The following is a 23,770-nucleotide window of genomic DNA, read 5'->3' on the forward strand; positions in this document are numbered from 1 at the left end:
ATGGCAGTACATGCAGAACAAGGGACAGTTACACAATATTTTTTTATAATGGCGCATTAACCGCATTGCACACTACTCCATCTTGTCTAAAAAGTTTTCAAAATGCATTGTTCGCACTTCGTCGTGTGCTCCTTGCTAGCCATATCACCAGTCGCCTGCGGCAAACCTTTTTTATTAAGTTTGAAAAAAATAGGCAGGTACAACCAGTAAAATACTGTGCCGCTTGCTTCGTAGTCAAAACCTTTTGCACACTCACTATTACAGATTATAGATGATGCTTACAAATTGGCAATAAAAATATAGGGCCAGATTACAAGTAGATCGAAATTTTAATGTTCCCGATCGTGTGCTACTTCCGCTAGAAGTAAGCTTTTTGCATGAGCCGGGTAGTGCTTGTATAACAAGTTGAAAGTAAAAAATGTTTGCTTGCGCGCTAACCTGAATATATTGATCATGTTAACGTATTCCCACATAGAAGTCAATGGAACAAAAAAAGTGGGGGGGAAAAACATGAAAGTATTAATATTTCACTTTCCAATTTTCTTCACATAGCAGAATGTTATATTTATTTATATATATATATATATATATATATATATATATATATATATATATATATATATATATATATATATATATATATATATATATATATATATATATATATATATATATATATATATATATATATATATATATATATATATATATATAGGCAAAATGAGTCAGTTGCACTCTCACAAACAATTCTCCAAGAGCCAGGGTGCAAGAGTAGGTGAAATGTAGTAGAGTAGAAAACAGCACTCTCTGGACTTTAAATTTAAACAAATAGTTTAATAGGTACGTTACCTATTAAACTATTTGTTTAAATTTAAAGTCCAGAGAGTGCTGTTTTCTACTCTAATATATATATATATATATATATATATATATATATATATATATATATATATATATATATATATATATATATATATATATATATATATATATATATATATATATATATGGCATAAAGGGAAGTCTGTCTTTAAAAGCAGGCTAAAAGTAAAAAGGTGAGTCATTGTGAACCTCATTTGCATATCTTACCCAGATTCCTTTGCTGCATTGGAAACAGTGTAGTCAGAGATTTTCTGGGTTTAAAGCAAGTCTTCTGACTTGTTTAGATTTGTAAATGGTTTACACAATGAATTATTTTCTCTATATTTTGTATTTAGTGGAGGATTTTAAACTCACTTTTCGCCTCCCCATAATTTTAATTGTTGTTGAATTTCCCCCAGAAATGAACTTTACCAAGCAATGATTTAACCTACTCCCAGCTGATGAGTGGCAAAAACCACGAAACAGCTGTCCTGGGATTGGTCTAAATCACTGTACTAACCCTAGCTAAGCATCAAAGCTGTGTAATGCAGCAGTGCTATGGCATAAAGGGAAGTCTGTCTTAAAAAGCAGGCTAAAAGTAAAAAGGTGAGTCATTGTGAACCTCATTTGCATATCTTACCCAGATTCCTTTGCTGCATTGGAAACAGTGTAGTCAGAGAGTTTCTGGGTTTAAAGCAAGTCTTCTGACTTGTTTAGATTTGTAAATGGTTTACACAATGAGTTATTTTCTCTATATTTTGTATTTAGTGGAGGATTTTAAACTCACTTTTCACCTCCCCATAATTTTAATTGTTGTTTTATATATATATATATATATATATATATATATATATATATATATATATATATATATATATATATATTTATAAATACATAGAACATATTCTGCTATGTGCAGAACATTGAAATGTTTACAGTAAATACAAAGTATAACACTTTATTAAATATGTATATTGCATAATAGTTTTTATTAATTTTTAATAGTGTTATTATGAATGTAACTGTACTTTTAAATGTACTTTTGATGTGTTATGTGGCACTTTTTTGTTTCACAAAACAGTTAACCAGAGCTCTGAGGACTATATACGACAAGCGCAAACAGCTGTGATAAACCCGATGTCGCTCGCGTGTAACTATTAGCGCGCCACTCGTAATCGAGTCCATAATAAGTTATTTTAAATCATTTTTTGGAGAGCCAAATAGAAAGAAAACAAAAGTTAAACTGATTTTATCGATAAATTATTGAAATTCTTAATTTCTGACATGGCAAATAAACTACGTAATCAATGACACCACATGCTGATATCACGCATCATCTTTTTTCTTTTTTTTATCGTGAAGCATAATATGGAATAATAAAATAATTATTGTTCCATAGTAAACCTATAAATCCATAATCTGAAAGAAAATCACCAAAATAACAATGTATGATATCCTTTATTATCCAGCATAGTGGGTCTTTTCAAATATAATAGAAGAGCCATGACATCCCTTTAAATATTTATGTATTCATTTACAAGGTTGAAAGTCTTTATAGTTAACCTAAACACACCTTTTTTTCTTTAACGATTTGTCCATCCATTTTAATGTGTAATTTAAGTAGAAAGTTGTATCATATGTTTTAGTCTATTGGAACATTTTTTTTAAACCTCACATTTCGAAATAGCAAATATATGTTACTTTCATCGAAACTGAAACGATTTGTGCATTAAAGGGACACTGAACCCACATTTTTTCTTTCATGATTCAGATAGAGCATGCAAATTTAAGCAACTTTCTAATTTACTCCTATTATCAATTTTTCTTTGTTCTCTTGCTATCTTTATTTGAAAAAGAAGGCATCTAAGCTAAGGAGCCAGCAATTTTTTGTTTAGAACCATGGACAGCACTTGTTTATTGGTGCTGTCCAATCAGCAAGGACACCCCAGTTTGTTCACCAAAAATGGGCCGGCATCTAAACTTACATTCTTGCTTTTCAAATAAACATAACAAGAGAATGAAGAGAATGTGATATTAGGAGTAAATTAGAAAGTTGCTTAAAATTGAATGCTCTTTCTGAATCACGAAAGAAAAAAATTGGGTTCAGTGTCCCTTTAAAGATTGAACAAATGGGACATATCCAGATAGACACAGCTCAATTACTCCCAGTTCAAAAGCGTTTAATATAAACTGATTTCACAGACTTATTAAATACATCTTCCTGTCACGGATGCATTTCTTTAAAACACAACCATCTTTACACAGGACTATTTACGTATTATCTTACGTTTTCCTATTATTTGGGAAAAGTGACATAACAGTTTTGTTTAACTGCATATTTGGTTCTAAGGGATACAAAAATCATTGTGACAAAATGTTTCTTTTTCAGAGTAATATATATTTTTTTGTTCTAGTTGAATTGTATAAAATGATTCATACTTCTTATTGCATATTATACTAATTGTGTTTTTCTGCAAGAATTTCTCCAAATTTGTAAATCTGTCATGGCGCGATTTTATAAAGCGCTGGCAAGATTATCTAAGTAGTCTCGTCAGTAATGTGGTCACTCTAGGAAAAAAAGAGAGGCAAATTTTTATTTAAGATCTGTTTATCGCAATATTCACGGTTCTTGATGTGAAGGAGAAACATCTTAAGGACAATTAAATTGTCTTCATTCTCTTTGTATCTTTATTTGAAATGCAAGAATGTACGTTTAGATGCTGGCCCATTTTTGGTAAACAACCTGGGTTGTCCTTGCTGATTGTTGGATTAATTCATCCACCAATAAAAAAGTGCCTTCTTTTTCAAATAAAGATAGCAAGAGAAAGAAGAAAATTTGATAATAGGAGTAAATGAGAAAATTGTTTAAAATTACATGCTCTATCTGAATCACGAATGATAAAATTTGGGTTCAGTGTCCCTTTAATTATAATATAATGCTCCAAAAAAACTCCAAAGTTTTTTTCTGTGATTTTGCTTCATGCTGGCAAGTTTTTGATAATTGGGTCTATAGTGTTAAAGAAAATTTCCAAGATGCCAAGGGGCCTATCTATCAAGCTCCGAAAGGAGCTTGACGGCCCGTGTTTCTGGCGAGTCTTCAGACTCGCCAGAAACAGCAGTTATGAAGCAGCGGCCACATAGACCGCTGCTCCATAACCTGTCCGCCTGCTCTGAGCAGGCGGACAGACATCGCCGGAAATCAACCCGATCGTACACCTCCCTGCTGGCGGACCATTGGCCGCGAGTCTCTTGTGAGCTGCTGGTGCAATGCTGAATACGGAGAGCGTATTGCTCTCCGTATTCAGCGAGGTCTGGCGGACCTGATCCGCACTGTCGGATCAGGTCCGCCAGACTTTGGTAAATAGAGGCCCAAGGGTTAACTTCTAACTACATTTTCTTATTTCCTAATTGCTTCACACAGACACTTGTACATTTTTTTGTTTATTTTTTATTATTTTAATGCTATTTGTATATATGAAACTGATATTGTTGCATTAGGTTGCATTAAGAAAAAGAGATAATTATATTATGACATTTGTTGCATTATTCTAGTGTAGCAAACATTTGCGTTCCAATGATTTGCCTGTGTTATCGTTTCTTTATTGCTAATTATATTTTTTTTTATTTTTTTTTTATTATTGGTTCACTATTGCTAATGGGACATGAAACCAAAAGTTTTCTTTCATGAACCATACAGAACATACAATTTTAAACAACCTTCCAACTTTCTTCTATTTTCTAATTTGCTTTATTCTCTTGATATCCTTTGTCAAAGAAACAGCAATGCACATGGGTAAGGCAATAACATGAGTCATATATGTGCAGCCACCAATCAGCAGTTCCTGGGCCTACCTAGGTATCCTTTTTAAAAAAAAAGATACCAAAAGAACAAAACACATTTAATAATGGAAGTCAATTGGAAAGTTGTGTAAAATTGCATGCTCTCTGATTCATGAAAGAAAAAATGTGGGTTTTATATCCTTTAATATTTTGCATTTTTATTTACAATTTATGACTGCTATTATCCTAATTATACTTTAGGTGTGCATGAAAAATTGCTTGGGGAGATTTTATTCAGCATGCTAATAAATATATTTCTAATATATATATTTTAGAAATAAAATACATTTACTAAATAGATAATAATAATAATAATGATAATAATAATAATAAAACCCCTCAAACTATTATGACTTACTATTCTGAATGAGGTTGTGTTTTAAGCAGTGTAATACAAGAATACAGCAACATCATTTTAACCAAAGATAACACATGGTACATTTCAAGACGAGATACAGTAAAATATTGTCTTGGTTACAACAATTCTCAGGATGCAATTTCTGAATTTGATTGTAACTATAAAGCCCAAGATAGAATAATAACCAAATTGTGAAATATGAACCATCCCTGTATACCCTCACTATTATAAAGATATTTTGATTATAACAGGTCCATATTTAGAAAAAGATATTAAGAGAATAGAAAATAAAGATATTAAGAGTAGATTCCATAATTATAATAAAGGATTATTATTGTCATGTTGGTTAGATACATAATAATGGTATATTTAAAAGGACTGAGTAATGTGAACCTTGGACAATCTGTGCGTGTAGGGTAGGAACTTTTACTCTCTTCCAGTGTCTAGGGATGAGTTGCTTAGCACTGTTGATTAAGCGACTAAAATAATTTATATTTTGAGATTACATTTACATTTTGGTGGACAGTTAAACAAAAACCAAACGAAATCCAGGGTAAGTTTACCAAAAAAAAGGTTGGAGCATAAGACTTTTCCATTACAATATCTTGTGCTAATACAAGTTTGTTGTTAATTTTTTATATACAAATACCATTACAGATTATTTATATTTTGTAGGGAATAACGCCCCAACATGACATGGTCCAATAAAAAATATATTGCTGAATGTAGACAGCTTTGCAATTATATATATTTTTAATTTACATTTTCTTTACTCATGGAACATACTTGGGATTGCTTTCCTTGCAGACATGGCTATTTCATAAAAAACTTTTAATTCCCATGCGTAGTCCTTTATTTGCATTATGGAGCACTCAAGTTTTCAGTCTGCAGAGTGTATGCTGATATGGATTAAATTGTAAAATTGCATAATTTTCCCGGCAAAAATGGTGCTGTTCATTCCGAGATTCCCTTAACCAGTGCTTCCAATGATCTCTCACTTTAAAGCATTGTCAAAGCTTGTGAGCCCTGCCCCATTGTCTATTTAAGAATGTCAATAACATATGTGTATCCCACTTTCTATTAAAGAAACCAGGGAATGAGTTAGTCTCTTGATGATTTTCCCAACCATGTTCCAACATGCCTGACCACACCTCAGAATCCATCCCTGTGATCACCCAACTTCTGAGCTCCCCAGCATCAACCCAGATCACCCAGACTCAACCCTTAGCAACCTGATCCACAGAACAGAGCGATATAGGGGTAGATTTATCAAATGTCAGGCGGACATGATCTGCTGTAGTGGATCATGTCCGCCCGACATCGATAAATGTCGACATGTATCATTGCACAAGCATTTCTGGTGAAATGCTTGTGCAATGCTGCACCCTGTACATTCGCGGCCAATTAACCGCTAGCAGGGGGTATCAATCATCTCAATCGTATACGATTGGGATGATTGCAGTCCAACACCTCATAGGTGGCGGCTGAGTTAAGGAGCAGCATTCTTAAAGGGACGGTCAACACCAGAAGTTTTGTTGTTTAAAAAGAAAGATAATCCCTTTATTACCCATTTCCCAATTTTGCATAACCAACACAGTTATAATAATACACGTTTTACCTCTGTGATTATCTTGTATCTAAGCCTCTGCAAACTGCCCCCTTGTTTCAGTTCTTTTGACAGACATGCAGTTTAGCCAATCAGTGCTCAGTCCTAGGTCACTTTACGTGCATGAGCTCAATGTTATCTATATGAAACATGTGAACTAATGCCCTCTAGTGGTCAAAATGTATTCAGATTAGAGGCAGTCTTCAAGGTCTAAGAAATTAGCATATGAACCTCCTAGTTTTAGCTTTCAACTAAGAATACCAAGATAACAAAGCAAAATTGGTGATAAAAGTAAATTGGGAAGTTGCTTAAAATTGCATGCCCTATTTAAAACATGAATTTTTTTTTTGGACTTGACTGTCCCTTTAAGACCGCTGCTCAGGGCTACCACTAGAAAGTTTGGGGCCCCTTACTTAACCATTGATCAGCCCCCCCCCCTTTTGACATGTGCAATTTTTGACCAAGTGACTAAATTGTATATGCACTTTATTCTTAAGTGTAGTAAAACTTGGAAATGTTGTAAAGGTAGTAACACACAAACACACTCATACACTGAAACACACACTCACACATAAGGATTCACATATAGATACTCTAGCAGATACGCAAAGAAACACACTCAGACACTCAGCACTTGTTTACTTTGACCTGACAAGTAATGAGGTAAACTACAGTTTGTCAAAAAAGAAGATTTACAAGACAAAATATGGAGTTCTGATTATCTTTCAGGCCCATTTATCAAGCTCCGTATGGAGCTTGAAGGGCTGTGTTTCTGGCGAGTCTGAAGACTCGCCAGAGACACAACTTATGAAGCAGCGGTCTAAAGACCGCTGCTCCATAACCCTGTCCGCCTGCTCTGAGCAGGTGGACAGGAATCGCCGGAAATCAACCCGATCGAATACGATCGGGTTGATTGACACCTCCCTGCTGGCTGGCCGCGAGTAAGCAGGGGGCGGTGTTGCACCAGCAGCTCTTGTGAGCTGCTGGTGCAATGTTAAATGTGGAGAGCGTATTGTTCTCCGCATTTAGCGAGGTCTTGCGGAGCTGATCCACAGTGTCGGATCAGGTCTGCAACACCTTTGATAAATTGGGGCCTTTTTGTCAAGGAAGATGCCAACTATATGATGACAACAGCATGCAGTGGCTGAAAGGAAGGCCCCTGAACTGCCTAAACAATAATTTAAAAGTTAAGTGGGGGATTGGTGACTTCAGGAAATGTCTCATTAGTCTCAAAGTCTGTAGAAAGATGTAAATAATCAGTAGTAAGGTTAAAATGTCCTAAAAAGGAACAGACAATGGACACACAAACTCAAACACAAACTTGCACATACACTCAATGAAACACCCACAGAGACAGCCTCGGAAAACACACAAAGACATACACACTCACAGACACCCACAGAAAACACACAGACATACAAACACAGATAGACACCTACAGAAAACACACAAAGACACACACACTCCCTCACAGAGACACCCACAGTAAATGCACAAAGTCATACACACACCCTCACAGAGACTTCCACAGAAAACACAGACATATGCACACCCTCACAGAGAAACTCACAGACAATACACAGACATATGCACACACCCTCACAGAGACACCCACAGAAAACACACAGACATACATTACATACATACACGCACCCACACCGAGAAGCCGACAGAAAATGCACAAAGACATATGCACATACCCTCACAGAGACATTCACAGAAAACACAGAAAGCCATACACACCTACCCTCAAGTCCTACCTTCTCTGCAAATGAAAGTGATCTGCAGTTTGTCTCAGGCACACACTGTACAAACTGAAGTGCTAACTGTCTCACACTGTGCATAGTGGTTTAGTGCACACTCAGAAATCCTCTGAAATGCTAATGCTTTACTTCTTGTAATTACATATTCTGCGCTCAATAGCGCCCTCTGGTGGCTGCCAAAATAAATTAAAAACTGTTTGTTTTTTTTAATAATAGTTGTACTTACCTCATGGGTCCCCCTGGCCCAGTGGGCCGCTGACATGAGTCACCCCTATCAGCCCCTGATAGCGGCCCTGTCGCTGTTTCTTAACTTATGTTTCCAGCGAGCCTTCAGTACCATACGTTGCTTAATAAATATACCCCAATGGGGTCGATTTATCAAGCTGTGGTGGACAGGGGCGCACATACGTGCTCCTTTCCGCCTCAGCTCGCCCTGGCAGGCTGAATACTGCTGCCAGAATTCAGCATTGCACACAAGCGCTATTTTGCGCTCGCGTGCAATGCCGCCCCCTACCCGGGCACAGTCAATCATGCGCGGGCAGGAGCTGTCAATCTCCCCAGTCAGACGAGACTGGGGTGATTGAAATTCGCCACCTCTGATGACCGCTGCTTCGTAAATACAGACTGCAGTTTCTCTTGTGAGAACCTGCAGTTGGAGGCAGGCAAAGGTTGATAAATTGACCCCATAGAGTAGTAAGTGATGCCTTAGCTTCTTCATATCTGGTCTAAAGACAAATCCTTTTCTCTGCATGGTGCCCAAAAAGAAAGTATCAAGCCTGAGTCAAATGAAATCTGGCAGCACGAATGCCTAAGAACAACTAAGTACAACAACAATGCATCAGACTCAGGAAATATATCAATTTAATACACGTAAAAAAACCATAACACATTAAAGTACCTGGGTTTCACAAGTTCATCTGGATATAGCAGGCATGTCAAATTGGATAAAAAGAGGGGAACAAAATCACACAATTTATGTTTTTCTTTAAATAAATATTTCTCTTGATTTCCCTTTATAAATATTCCAACACTGATTCCACAATAGTTAACCTGTGATTCAGGAAACCCCTAGGAGGAAAGGTTTTTGACCATGCTCCCAAGGGGCGGTTAGCATATTTAGATAAGTGGTGAGGTTGAGGAGGTTAGCCAAGGGTAAGAGGTGGAGATAAATCAGTCTGGCAGAGAATGTGTGAGAAGAAACAACCTCCTTGTTGGTAGTATTTTTGTCACAATGTGAGGATGGAGGTGCTTATCATAGTCTCTTTACAGTGGCTGAAGTTATAGGTTATCTCCCAGTGAGAGAGATCTCTAGAGGTTTGGGGCAAGCTTGGGGTGTGCTATGACTGGGAAAATTAAAGTCATATGAAACCCATGGTGGACTGCAATCATACTGATAAGATTTGATCTGGATGATTGACACCCACTGCAAAGGCCGATTGGCTGTGAATGTGCAGGGGCGGCATTGCACAAGCATTTCACTAGAAATGCTTGTGCAACGTTAAATGCCGACAACGTATGCTGTTGGAATTTAGCAATGCTAGGCAGACATGATTGGTAATAAATTGACCCCCATCAATGCATTCAATTTAATTAACATGGTAAGAAAACAAAGAAGATTGTGCTCACAGACTTGACTGAGAAGAAGCAAACTAATTACAAATTATATTGTTTTCAGTATGGAAGAAGGCAAAACAATTCTACTCCAGAATTTTTGTTGTTTAAAAAGATAGATAATCCCTTTATTACCCATAACCCAGTTTTGCATAACCAACACAGTTATATTAATATACCTTTTACCTCTGTGATTACCTTGTTTCTAAGCCTCTGCAGACTGCCCCCATATTTCAGTTCTTTTGACAGACTTGCATTTAAGCCAATCGGTGCTGACTCAAAAATAATGCTACAGGAGTGAACACAATAATATCTATATAGCACACATGAACTAGCTCTGTCTAGCTGTGAAAAACTGACATTTACAGAAACAAGAGGGCGCCTTCACAGGCTTAGAAATTAGCATATGAGCCTACCTAGGTTTATCGTTCAACAAAGAATACCAAGAGAACAAAGTCAACTTGTGATAAAAGTAAATTGGATAGCTGTTTAAAATTACATGTCATATCTGAATCATGAAAGTTTAATTTTGACTAGACTGTCCCTTTAAAGAGACAGTCAACACCAGAATTTTTGTTGTTTAAAAAGAAAGATAATCCCTTTATTACTCATTCCCCAGTTTTCCATATCCAACACAGTTATAATAATACATGTTTTACCTCTGTAATTATCTTGTATCTAAGCCTCTGCTGACTGCCCCCTTATTTCAGTTCTTTTGACAGACATGCAGTTTAGCCAATCAGTGCTCAGTCCTAGGTCACTTTACGTGCATGAGCTCAATGTTATTTATATGAAACATGTGAACTAATGCCCTCTAGTGGTCAAAATGTATTCAGATTAGAGGCAGTCTTCAAGGTCTAAGAAATTAGCATATGAACCTCCTAGTTTTAGCTTTCAACTAAGAATACCAAGAGAACAAAGCAAAATTGGTGATAAAAGTAAATTGGGAAGTTGTTTAAAATTGCATGCCCTATTTAAAACATGAAAGTTTTTTTGGACTTGACTGTCCCTTTAAGTTTGATGCCTTTAAATAATGTGACATAGACACAACTAACACTATAGAGACAATTTAAAACACCAGGCAAGATTCCAAATTGTATCCACCCTTCAGCCATAAAAAAACATTTAATACTACTCTTTTCACTGTTGCACCTTATGACTCTACAATGGTCTTTATATAGACATAAACATTTCCAACAGGCAGCCAAATAACCATTTGTGGCCTTCCACATCATTTATACGCCCCCAAGGGAAAGACACGATACCTTACCTAAATCTAAACCCTGCACCACTAGACATTTTTAAGATATATATTATGTGTGTTTAATAGCCATAAATGTATATGCAGCCCTTAAAGGGACATTAAACACAAACTGGAAGCTGCGTGATAATGTTTCTTCATATCTGAGAAGAATTTTGCAAATGAGCAAATTGTTTTGTTTTTCATTTCACTGATTTCCCTGTTTCCCAGAACAAAAGAACCCTTGCTGACCAATCACAAACTAATATTTAGATAAAGCACAAACTCTGTTTGCACATGTGCAGTTAAGAAAATATGCTGGAGTAGCTCATCCTCTTCTATTCACTTAAAGGGACAGTCAAGTCCAAAAAAAATGTCATGATTTAAATAGGAAATGTAATTTTAAACAACTTTAGAATTTACTTTTATCACCAATTTTGCTTTGTTCTTTTGGTATTCTTAGTTGAAAGCTAAACCTAGGAGGTTCATATGCTTATTTCTTAGACCTTGAAGACTGCCTTTAATCTGAATGCATTTTGACCACTAGAGGGCATTAGTTAATGTGTTTCATATAGATAACATTGAGCTCATGCACGTGAAGTTACCCTGGAGTGAGCACTGATTGGCTAAAATGCAAGTCTGTCAAAAGAACTGAAATAAGGGGGCAGTTTGCAGAGGCTTAGATACAAGGTAATCACAGAGCTAAAAAGTATATTAATATAACTGTGTTGGTTGTGCAAAACTGGGGAATGGGTAATAAAGGGGTTATCTTTCTTTTTAAACAACAAAAATTCTGGTGTCGACTGTCCCTTTTAGGTGGTTTAGCACTGATTCATCTTAGATATTAGTAATAATTTATTTATTAGTTATTTAAAAAAAACATCAACATATGATTCTTTCTAATCTTCATCTACTAGCTAAACATAAATATATATTTAAAAATACACAATAATATTCACACCTAAACTACTTTATATGCCCACTGCTATTGCAAGTAATGCTTTTCCTATCTTGATTGTTGATGCAAAACTGATAATCCACTTTAAAAGAGCAAATGAGTACAGATAAAGTGAGGGAGGAGGAGGGGGGATAGACTGGCTCACAAAAAGTATTAACCCAAGCCTCCCTGGGAGAAATTGGAAAAAGCATAATACTCTGGTGTATTTTATGGCAAAAGGAAACAAAATAAATAATTAATGTATATTGTAATAATGTTTCACTTTCAATAATAAAACATTTTATGCATTGTTGAAATGTCATTTAATGGTCCTTTAAGGCAGTGATTTTTAACCTTTTTTTTTGCCGTGGCACACTTTTTTACATTAAAAAATCCTGTGGCACACCACCATCCCAAAATTTAAAAAAAATCACACATTGTAGCCTAATACAGCATATATATATACACATACACACAAACACACACATACTGTATGTATTGTGCTGTTATGCCATGCCTCCTACAAACTACCCCTGCACTGGGAGTAAAAAACAAGCAAAGTTTAAAAAATATGTCACACTTGTCAGTCTGCCGTGGCACACCTGAGGATCTCTCATGGCACACTAGTGTGCCACGGCACACTGGTTGAAAAACACTGCTTTAAGGCTTCTAAAGTATTGATTTACGACCCCAATGTGTTAGGAAATTGCCCATCACGGGTCTACATTATGAGGCCTACTTATCAAGCCGTCAACAGCAAATACGCTGGATTCCCCTTAGTTATCAAAGCCTACAGACCGGCAAAAGTTGAATTCTGTGACGTAACATACGATCCGACAGTCTCAGTCCGACACAGATTGATGCTTACATTATTACAGATGTTCCGAATGCAAATTCTGCACTATCTGACTACTTTTGCTAGTTAACAAATTTCTAACAGGTACGCTCGCCACTATTCCGGCCCAGTGTACCTGCTTTTCAATTCGCCACCCTGGAGGCGGTGGATGCCATAGGAATCAATGGGAGTCTGAAAGCAGCGAAAGCTCATGTTCGCTGCTGCCCGATATCCCATGGATTCCTATGGGAGAATAAAAGTTAAGTTTACACCTAACACCCTAATATGTACCCGAGTCTAAACACCCCTAATCTGCCGCCCCCTACACCACCGCCACTTACATTATACTTATTAACCCCTAATCTGCCGCCCGACACCTACATTATACTTATTAACCCCTAATATACCGCCCGACACCGTTGACACCTAATAAAGTTATTAACCCCTATCCCGCCGCTCACGGACCCTGCCGCCACCTACAAAAAGTTATTAACCCCTATCCCGCCGCTCCCAGAGCCCACCGCAACTAAATAAATGCATTAACCCCTAAACCCCTGCCCTCCCACATCACTAGCACTTACTAAACCTATTAACCCCTAAACCGCCAGCCCCCCACATCGCCATAAAGTAAATTAACCTATTATTAACCCCTAAACCTAACAACCCCTTAACTTTACATTAAATATTAACTCATCCCTATCTTATAATACATTTAAACTTACCTTTAGATTTAAATTAAACTATATTAAACTATTAATTAATCTACCCTAACTGTTATACTAAATTACATTAAACTATATTAAACTATTAATTAATCTACCTTAACTATTATACTAAATTACATTAAACTATATTAAACTATTAATTAATCTACCCTAACTATTATACTAAATTACATTAAACTATAATGAATCTACCCTAACTGTTATACTAAAACTACATGAAACTACAAATTAAATTAACTATATTATATATTTAAAAACCTAACCCTACTCAAATAATTTAAATCTACAATAAAAAATTACAAAGTAACAAAAAACTAACAACTAAATTACAAAAAATAACAAACACTAAGTTACACAAAAAAACCCTAAGCTCCCCATTGCCCTGAAAAGGACATTTGTATGGGCATTGCCCTTTAAAGGGCATTTAGCTCTATTGCTGCCCAAACCCTAATCTAAAAATAAAACCCACCCAATAAACCCTTAAAAAATCCTAACACTAACCCCCGAAGATCCACTTACAGTTTCTGAAGAGCCGACATCCATCCTCAATGAAGCGGCCAAAGTCTTCATCCAAGCCCACAGAAGTCTTCACCCAGACGGCATCTTCTATCTTCATCCATCCGGCACGGAGCAGCTCCATCTTCAAGACATCCGACGCGGAGCATCCTCTTCTTACGACGTCTTCTTCGGGAATGAAGGTTCCTTTAAATGATGTCATCCAAGATGGCGTCCCTTAGATACCGATTGGCTGATAGAATTCTATCAGCCAATCGGAATTAAGGTTGAAAAAATCCTATTGGCTGTTGCAATCAGCCAATAGGCTTGAGCTTTCATCCTATTGGATGATCCAATCAGCCAATAGGATTGAGCTTGCATTCTATTGGCTATTCCAATCAGCCAATAGCATACGAGCTCAATCCTATTGGCTGCTAGCAGGGGGTGTCAATCAGCCTGATCGTATAGGGTCGGGCGGATTGATGTCCGTGGCCTCAGAGCAGGTGGACAAGTTATGGAGCCGCGTTCTTTAGACCGCTGCTTCATAACTGCTGTTTCTGGCGAGCCTGAAGACTTGCGCGGAAACAGGGGGATTAAGCTCCATTGAGAGCTTGATAATTTGGCCCCCAAGTTGTGATTTCAAAAAGGGGAAGATGGTTCAAAAGTGCGATCAATGCCTAAATGGACAAAAATATATGACATTAAGGATGTGAAGAAGATGACTAATATTGTTCTAGCACAACCACATGTTCCCGTCTCCCATTAAAGCAAATTCCCATTTTTTGGGGATTTGTTAAAGAATAATGTAAGCAAACATTATGTATTGATGATGAATGTATTTCATGTATTGGTGACATAAAACTAATTAGTTACAAGCAAAGGAAAGAGTCATGTGGTAAAAAAAATGCAAAATGAAAGGACATAAACAATGGGAGTGTCTACAACTGCTGTTATTGGTTGAAGGAGTAGTGGTTTTCTCTGTTTTTGAAATTGGATAACCAAAGGTGTGAAAAATGTTCAACTTACACACAGATATGAGTACCAGCTACTTGTAATGCCAGCCCAGTGAGCTCACTAATATCACTTCCCGCACTATCTATTAAAAGTATAGGACGCTTTAAAAAAAGTGTTTACTGTGCTAAGATGCTTTGTTTTAAACATTTATTCATCCACTTGTAATATTTATTTTATTTATTTAACCTCCTGTTTTGATGGGGTGCTAGGCAGGTGCCTAGTTTACCTTTTTCATTATTCACTGCTTTCATGCACAGATGACTGAGACAGAGCTCAGAAGAAGGTACTGTCCCTTTGAAATAGGGACAATTGTGTGTGGGGGGTCTGTTTACCCTTACAGAACACATTTAAAGGGACAGTACACTGTAAAATAGTTTTTATATTAATGTATTTTCAATGACTTGTTATACCAGATGCAGAGTGTAAAGCGCATGAGAAATTGCATTTTCGGGTTTATTTGTGTATATGAAGTAGCTGGTTTTGTGCTTTTAAACCACAGCCTATTACAATGGGTTGAGCTTCAGGTACTATCAGATCTCATTATGTTATCACTTTTATGTACCCACACTAGCTTCCTTATCTTATATTTGTCTGGAACACCAAAGGACATTACATAGAGAGAACAATGGAAAATGATCATTTTATTACTTAACTATCCTGCACCCCACTGGGAGTGTCATTTCTTCTGCTGGCTGTATTTACTTAAGCTATTAAATAGCTGAGACTCCAGTATCAAAACTTTCAGTATAGATTGGGAAACCACATGCTACATCAGCTATTTCAAAGACCAAAATAGGGGTAAAGGAGCTACTTGTAAACAATTTAATACACTCCAACTGGTAAAATGGATCATTGGGAACAATTTAAATGGGAGAAATGTTTTGGGTGAACTGTCCCTTCAACTATTTACCCCTCAAATCCACTCTGATCCTCCTTCCTCTTTCTCTAAACCATTCTGTTCAAGATACAGCAGATTGTATTTTCTTTTTTTGCTTCAGGTCCAGCAAAAATGTGGCTCTTTTTAAGGACTCGTGGGGACTCATTTGCAGCCCCTCGTGTGAAACAGGTTCCCTATTACTGATACAGAATATGCTACATATAGCTTGCAAAACCTCTAGCAGGAACTGTGTGATTGACCTAAAGACCAAATAAATATAAAACGTACACAGAAATATTAAGCAATACATCACTGTTTATATGCCAGATATGATTGCTATAATAAGTATTCAAAAATCTGACTTCTCGGGTGTTTCTTTCCCAGGAGCCTCTTGTTTTTCACACATTCCTTAGCAGAACATATCAACATTCTGTAACATATGTTAGAAATGTTACCATATAAAGACTTCTCCAAAGAACGTTAAAGATACAAGTTAAAGATAAACTTTAGAAAGAGTATGTGTCATTTTTAGACACTTTAAAGGGACACTGAACCCATTTTTTTTCTTTTGGGATTCAGATAGAGCATGCAATTTTAAGCAACTTTCTAATTTACTCCTATTATCAAATTGTCTTCATTCGCTTGCTATCTTTATTTGAAATGCAAGAATGTAAGTTTAAATGCCGGACCATTTTTGGTGAACAACCTGGGTTGTTCTTGCTGATTGGTGGTAAAATTCATCCACCAATAAACAAGTGCTTTCCATGGTTCTGAACCAAAAAAATAGCTTAGATGCCTTCTTTTTCAAATAAAAAAGCAAGAGAACGAAGAAAAATTGATAATAGGAGTAAATTAGAAAGTTGCTTAACCTCTTAAGGACATATGACAGAATTTTTCCGTCATAAAACAATTGAGCAAACAGAAAGCTGTGTCCTTAAAGGGTTAAAATCGCATGCTCTATCTGAATCTCAAAATAAAAAAAATTGGCTTCAGTGTCCCTTTAAATTTACTTATATTACCAAATTAACTTTGTTCTTTTTGTATCTTTTGTTGAAAAGCAGCTGTATATATCAGCAGCAGCAATGCACTACTGGGAGCTAGGCATTGAAAGCTACACACATTTATCTGTTGTCATTGACTTACCAAATGTGTTTAGCTAGCTCCCAGTAATTCATTGCTGCTCCGTAGCTGACTTTAAAGGGACATTTAAAAAAAACTTTCCAATGTACTTCTGTTATCAAAATGTCTTTGTTTTCTTGTTATCCTTTGCTTAAAAGCAGGAAGGTAAGTTCAGGAGTGTGCACGTGTCTTCAGCACTATACGGCAGCCGTTTTGCAAGAATGTTATAGATTAGTAAGAGGGCACCACTATCTCCTGTCATGTAGTGCAGCAGACATGTGAACGCTACCTATCTAGATATCACTTCAACAAAAAATAATATGAGAATGAAGCACATCTGATAGTAGAAATCAATTGGATTCTTGTTTTTGTATTCTCTATCTGAATCAAGAAAACAATTTTGGTTTCAAATCCCTGTAACTATAGTACAATAATAATATGCTCTAAAATATTTTCATTTTCAAGTTGGAAAAAAAATCTTACTCCTTTATTACTGCAAATTGTTTTAGAATTTATATTGTATGTATGTATATGTGTGTATTAGTTATGTGCATTTGTTTTTAAATGAATGCAAATTTTTTCTTTCTTTTGTGATTCAGATAGAGCATGCAATTTTAAGTAACTTTCTAATTTACTCCTATTATCAAATTTTCTTCATTCTCTTGGTATCTTTATTTGAAATGCAAGAATGTAAGTTTAGATGCCGGCCCATTTTTGGGGAACAACCTGGGTTGTCCTTGCTGATTGGTGGATAAATTCATCCACTAATAAAAAGTGCTGTCCAGAGTTGTGAACCAAACAAAAAAGCTTAGATGCCTTCTTTTTCAAATAAAGATAGCAAGAGAACGAAGACAAATTGATAATAGGAGTAAATTAGAACGTTGCTTAAAATTGCATACTCTATCTGAATCACGAAAGAAAAAAATTGGGTTCAGTGTCCCTTTAATCTAAAGAGAGGATATTATAATGTAAAATTAGTTTCAGGATGCATAGTCAAACATAACATTCATATACTAGTCCCAAAACGTTTACTTGCATCTGAAGGAGATGGTGCATGGCACTCCCCATATATTATTGCGGTGGCAGTGTGACCCTGGCAGACATCATGTTGTGGCAGTTTAGTCTTGTTTTCTATTAGTGGAACCATCAAAGGGAAATGAAACCCAATTTTTTTTCTTTCATGATTCAGATAGAGAATACAATTTTAAACAACTTTCTAATTTACTTCTTATATCTAATCTGTTTCATTCTCTTGGTATCATTTGTTGAAGGAGCAGCAATGCACTAATGTTTTCTAACTGAAAGCATGGGTGAGCCAATCACAATCAATATATATATGCAGCTACCAATCAACAGCTACAACCTAGGTTAGCTGCTGCTCCTGAGCTTACCCAGATAAACCTTTCAGCAAAGAATAACAAGAGAAGGAAGCAAATTAGATAATAGAAGTAAATTAGAATGCTGTTTAAAATTGCATTCTCTGTCTGAATCATGAAAGAAAAAAAAATTGGTTTTCATGTCCCTTTAAGAGCAGGATTTATCAAAGCAATTCTCCTAAAATTGCACTTAGAAATCCGCATAGGACTGAATCATCTGATTTATTAATGCAAAGTGCGCCTAAAATTGAGTATACATTCCTCACTTCCTTTGCGTTCACCAAAGTTCAATTTGCTAGTTTGTCGCATTTACTAGAGTCCGCCTTAGCATTACGTCCGGTAACCAATTTATCATTTTTTTGCGCCTTTAGCGAATACAAACTTCTACAAAAACGCTCATTACAGTTCTCCATAGGTACTGTGGAGAACAGCATTCGAGATCGTTATGTCTTTGGCTCTATTTCTGATGGATTACTTTCTAATTCTAGCAGGTCTATTTTTGGATAGATACAGTATATATGCAAAATATAGAATGAAAAATTGCCCCACAAATAACAAAAATTCAATTAACATTTTTAATGTGTTATGGTTATATAGGGTCATTATTATAACAAAGTTAAAGTAAAAAATGTATTGTGGTAACACACCAAAATGAATGTTCAAATTTGTGCCAGGTAAACACAAATGTAATAATTACTTGAAGAGGGCAAAAAAATGCTACCTAAAAAAAAAAACAAGGTTTTGAAATGATAAATCAGGAGAACTTCCTTTTTTGTGTGGAGAAATTCATGATAATTTCTCCCCAGCTCGCCTTCCAAACATCGCAAATGAATATTTGCAATTTCATGATAAATGTGTGCTCACTGATGCACCTTTCCAAGGACGAGCTGCAGAGAACGAGGGGGGGAATATAAAGGATAATTCGCCCAGCCTTGATAAATCTAGCCCTACATAGCAAGCCGAGTCAGTACTACAACAATAATGTATGGGGATGCTGTGCACTACCATACTGGAATAATCAGCCTTAAATGAAAAAGAGATCAGCTGTGAGGGTTAAATACACATCTGGATTTCAATCAACTTTCTGATGTTTATTTGAAGGTTTTTTTTTTTTGTTTGTTTGTGTTTTTAAAATTTGAAATATGAACACTTTCCAATGCATTTATCAAGCTCAACATAATATATTTATCTTCCGGTTTTCAAATACATTCCCTTAATGTGAACACTGCCTATGTATTTGCATTGGTACAATTTAACACAGATATTCCATTCCAACAGAAATCAAATTTTCAGCTGTTTTTCCAAAGATTTTTGGACTTTCAAATGCTGCATCTTGGATTATTTGTAGATTAATTTTTGCCTGCTTTGATTAGCATTTTTTAGCTGTTTACTTTTATTATTATTATTATCCCCTATCAGGTATTTTATTGACTTAAAAGTAATAAATATGTTAAAAAATATATATATATATATATATTTTTAGTAAATATTTATTTTAAATGTAAACAAAGACAGAGAAAATAATGATATAATAATTTAAAAGATTCAAATACAAAAAAGCAATAATAAAAGAAAAGTTGTATATCTCTGGGTGAACATTGAAAAAAAAAAAACTTTTTAAAATCACACTTTGAAACTAGGATTAAAAATATCTTTCTTTGTTAAATTGTTCACTTTCAAATGATTCAACATATAGATAACATATCCTGTATTGTTCTGATTGCCATATCAGAAACACCATTTAAAATAAATAATATTTTAGTTAAAGGTTTAATAGAATTTTTTAATAAATGTGAAACCTTTTTGAATTATCTCCTTTTATATGACTTGTATAAAAAATTCAATTAAATAAAGAATTTAATGGGGAGGAATTATTTGTTTCATTAAAGGGACAATAAACACTTTGAGATGGTAATATAATATATATATATATATATATATATATATATAAAACTCTGCAACATACTTTCATTATTTATTTTGTCCCCTTTTCCCTGTAATTCTATTCTGAAATTGTGAGCTTTTCAGTTCCTGTTAGAAATAGAAGGGCAGAACACTGTTATATTGCACACAGCCATTGGCTGCACACTCTAGTGACCTTTTTGTATCTGTCTGTCTCTAATTGGCCACAGCAGAGAAGGTAACCTAAGTTACAACATGGCAGCTCACATTGCTTTATAGACACTACAAAATTTACACTTATTTTGTCACTATTTAACTAACTAATGAAACTTTAAAAAAATACATCTACATGTTATTCTCAGACTAATCTGTTCTGTGAACGAATCATTCTATCTAGCATTTATTAGTGTTTAATATCCCTTTAAAGATTAAATCTAATGAGCTGAAACTATAGAATTTATGGTTGACACACGTGGGTTGGTCTGTTTAGCTTATAAAAGATAATACAAGAAAACTCAATTGATCAAAACCCATCTGACCTGCATGTGTTGTAGAATAAAGAATAACCAATGTAGATTTATTTTTACATGTAATAGAGGGCTAGGTAGCTTTACAGTAAGAGTTGTGTTAACAATGTTTTCATTGCTGAGAGAGGCTGCTGCTTTATATCAAATTAACTGAATTCCGCAAGTGATTTGTTTTAACGTTTTGTCACATAATCATTTGCTGTTATGAAACTGCCCTGCAAGAGGAGCTCTCAGCTTTCAATGTTAACGAAAGAGGCACTAATAAACTTAGCAGTGAAGTCTTATGATTAAAGCAATATGAAAAGATATAAAAATGATATGAATTTGATTTGTTAAACCTTTATTAAAGTTTATATATATATAGTTTAAATATTCATATATTTCTGTATTATGTTTATCTTTTCAAAGTGGGATCTTTAAAGGGATGTAGAACCCAACATTTTTCTTTCATGATTCATATAGAACATGCAGTTTTGAACAAATTTCTAATATACTTCTATTATTAATTATTTTTGCACGTGTCTGCAGAACTAAATGGCAGCATTTTTGCAAGAATGTTATACATTAGCATTACCAGACATGTACATTCTACCTATCTAGATATCTTTTCATCAAAGAATAACATGAGAACAAAGCAAATTTGATATTAGAAGTAAATTAGAAACATTTTTTTTAAATTGTGTGCTCTGTCTGAATCATGAAAGAAACATACTGGGTTTCATGTCCTTTTAAAGTGATGGTATTGCATAGTTTCAAAGTAACTATGTATTCATTACCATGTACTACTATAAAATGCTTTTGTTGATTTAAAAAAATCACAAACATATTTTGCGAATTATCATCTGTACCTCCGCCCCCATTAATTTTTCTTGATGTAGTGTAGGGGACATACAAAGCTGTGCCACTCGCTCTATGCTTTCAGTGCGCCTCCGTGACCTTCGCATGTTCAATTCGTCTTAGGCGCTATCAACATAAACTGTTATTGGAATCTTACTTGCATATTCATGATGTCTCTGTGAGGTTTGGAGCGTGCCTCCATAGACTTATTGGACTGTGAGGCATGAATACTGGTTGTATGTGTAGCCTGTTTAAAAAAAACACATTGTAAGGGGGGCTGGGGGAGGGGCCAGGAAAATTTAAGTTAGAACAAATACTTACCCATATTTATACATTTTGAGAAAAAGTGATCAATGCCTAAATAGTAATTATTTCTGCTCTTGAAAACAATATTGTTTAGTATCACTTTAAAGAGACATTAAAGGGACACTGAACCCAATTTTTTTTCTTTTGTGATTCAGATAGAGCATGCAATTTTAAGCAACTTTCTAATTTACTCCTATTATCAATTTTCTTCGTTCTCTAGCTATCTTTATTGTAAAAAGAAGGCATCTAAGCTTTTTTCTTGGTTCAGAACTCTGGACAGCGCAGAATTTATCCATCAATCAGCAAGGAGAACCCAGGTTGTTCACCAAAAATGGGCCGGCATTTAAACTTACATTCTTGCATTTCAAATAAAGATACAAAGAGAATAAAGAAAATGTGATAATAAGAGTAGATTAGAAAGTTTCTAAAAATGTCATGCTCTATCTGAATCATTAAAGAAAAAATTTGGGTTCAGTGTAAAACATAGTTGTCTAAAATAGGGCTGAGAGGCTAGATCTAGTCTCCCATCTAAGCACCACTGAGCAATCAGTAATTTGTTACTGAAAAAATCAGTTTCATACTTCTTTGATAATAAAAGTAATTTTTAGTATACATAGTATATATTAACAGTTGAAGGGAATACGAGCGCGAAAGGAAATGCAGTGCTTCATTGTTAATACATCCTTTACGTATACAAAATGAATTTAAATGTTCATAAAAGTGCAAAAAGAAAATGGTCTTATGTGTTAGAGTATTTCATTATTGCAAAAAGGAAATCGGAAAGAAAAGAGAATTAGGGAAGAAAGGAAAGAGGGAGAGTAATAAAAGAGAAAGATGTGAAGGAAAGAAATAAGAGTAAAGGAGAAACAAAAAAAGAAAGTGATACTGAAGGAAATAGAGAAAAAGAGAGATAGTGAGAGAAAGAGATACAGAAGGAAAGTGAGAGAAAGAAAGAGAGAAAGCAAGAAAGAAAGAGAGAAAGAGAGAGAAAGAAAAAAAGAGATACAGAAGGAAAGAGAGAGAAAGTGAGAAAAAAGATACAAAAGGAGAGAGAGAAAGTGAGAAAGAGATACAAAAGGAAAGAGAGAGAAAGTGAGAAAAAGATACAAAAGGAGAGAGAGAAAGTGAGAAAGAGATACAAAAGGAAAGAGAGAGAAAGTGAGAAAAAGATACAAAAGGAAAGAGTGAGAAAAAGATATGGAAGGAAAAAGAGAAAGTGAGAAAAAGATACGGAAGGAAAAAGAGAAAGTAAGAAAAAGATATGGAAAAAAAGAGAGAAAGTGAGAAAAAGATACAGAAGGAAAGAAAGAGAAAGTGAGAAAAAGATACGGAAAGAAAGAGAGAGAAAGTGAGAAAAAGATACAGAAGGAAAGAGAGAGAAAGTGAGAAAAAGATACAGAAGGAAAGAGAGAGAAAGTGAGAAAAAGATACTGAAGGAAAGAGAGAAAGTGAGAAAAAGATACGGAAAAAAAGAGAGAAAGTGAGAAAAGAAGAGAGAGGGAGAAAAAGATACAGAAGGAAAGAAAGAGAAAGTGAGAAAA

This window comes from Bombina bombina, chromosome 2 (assembly GCF_027579735.1).
Source record: "Bombina bombina isolate aBomBom1 chromosome 2, aBomBom1.pri, whole genome shotgun sequence".
Classification (NCBI taxonomy): Eukaryota; Metazoa; Chordata; class Amphibia; order Anura; family Bombinatoridae; genus Bombina; species Bombina bombina.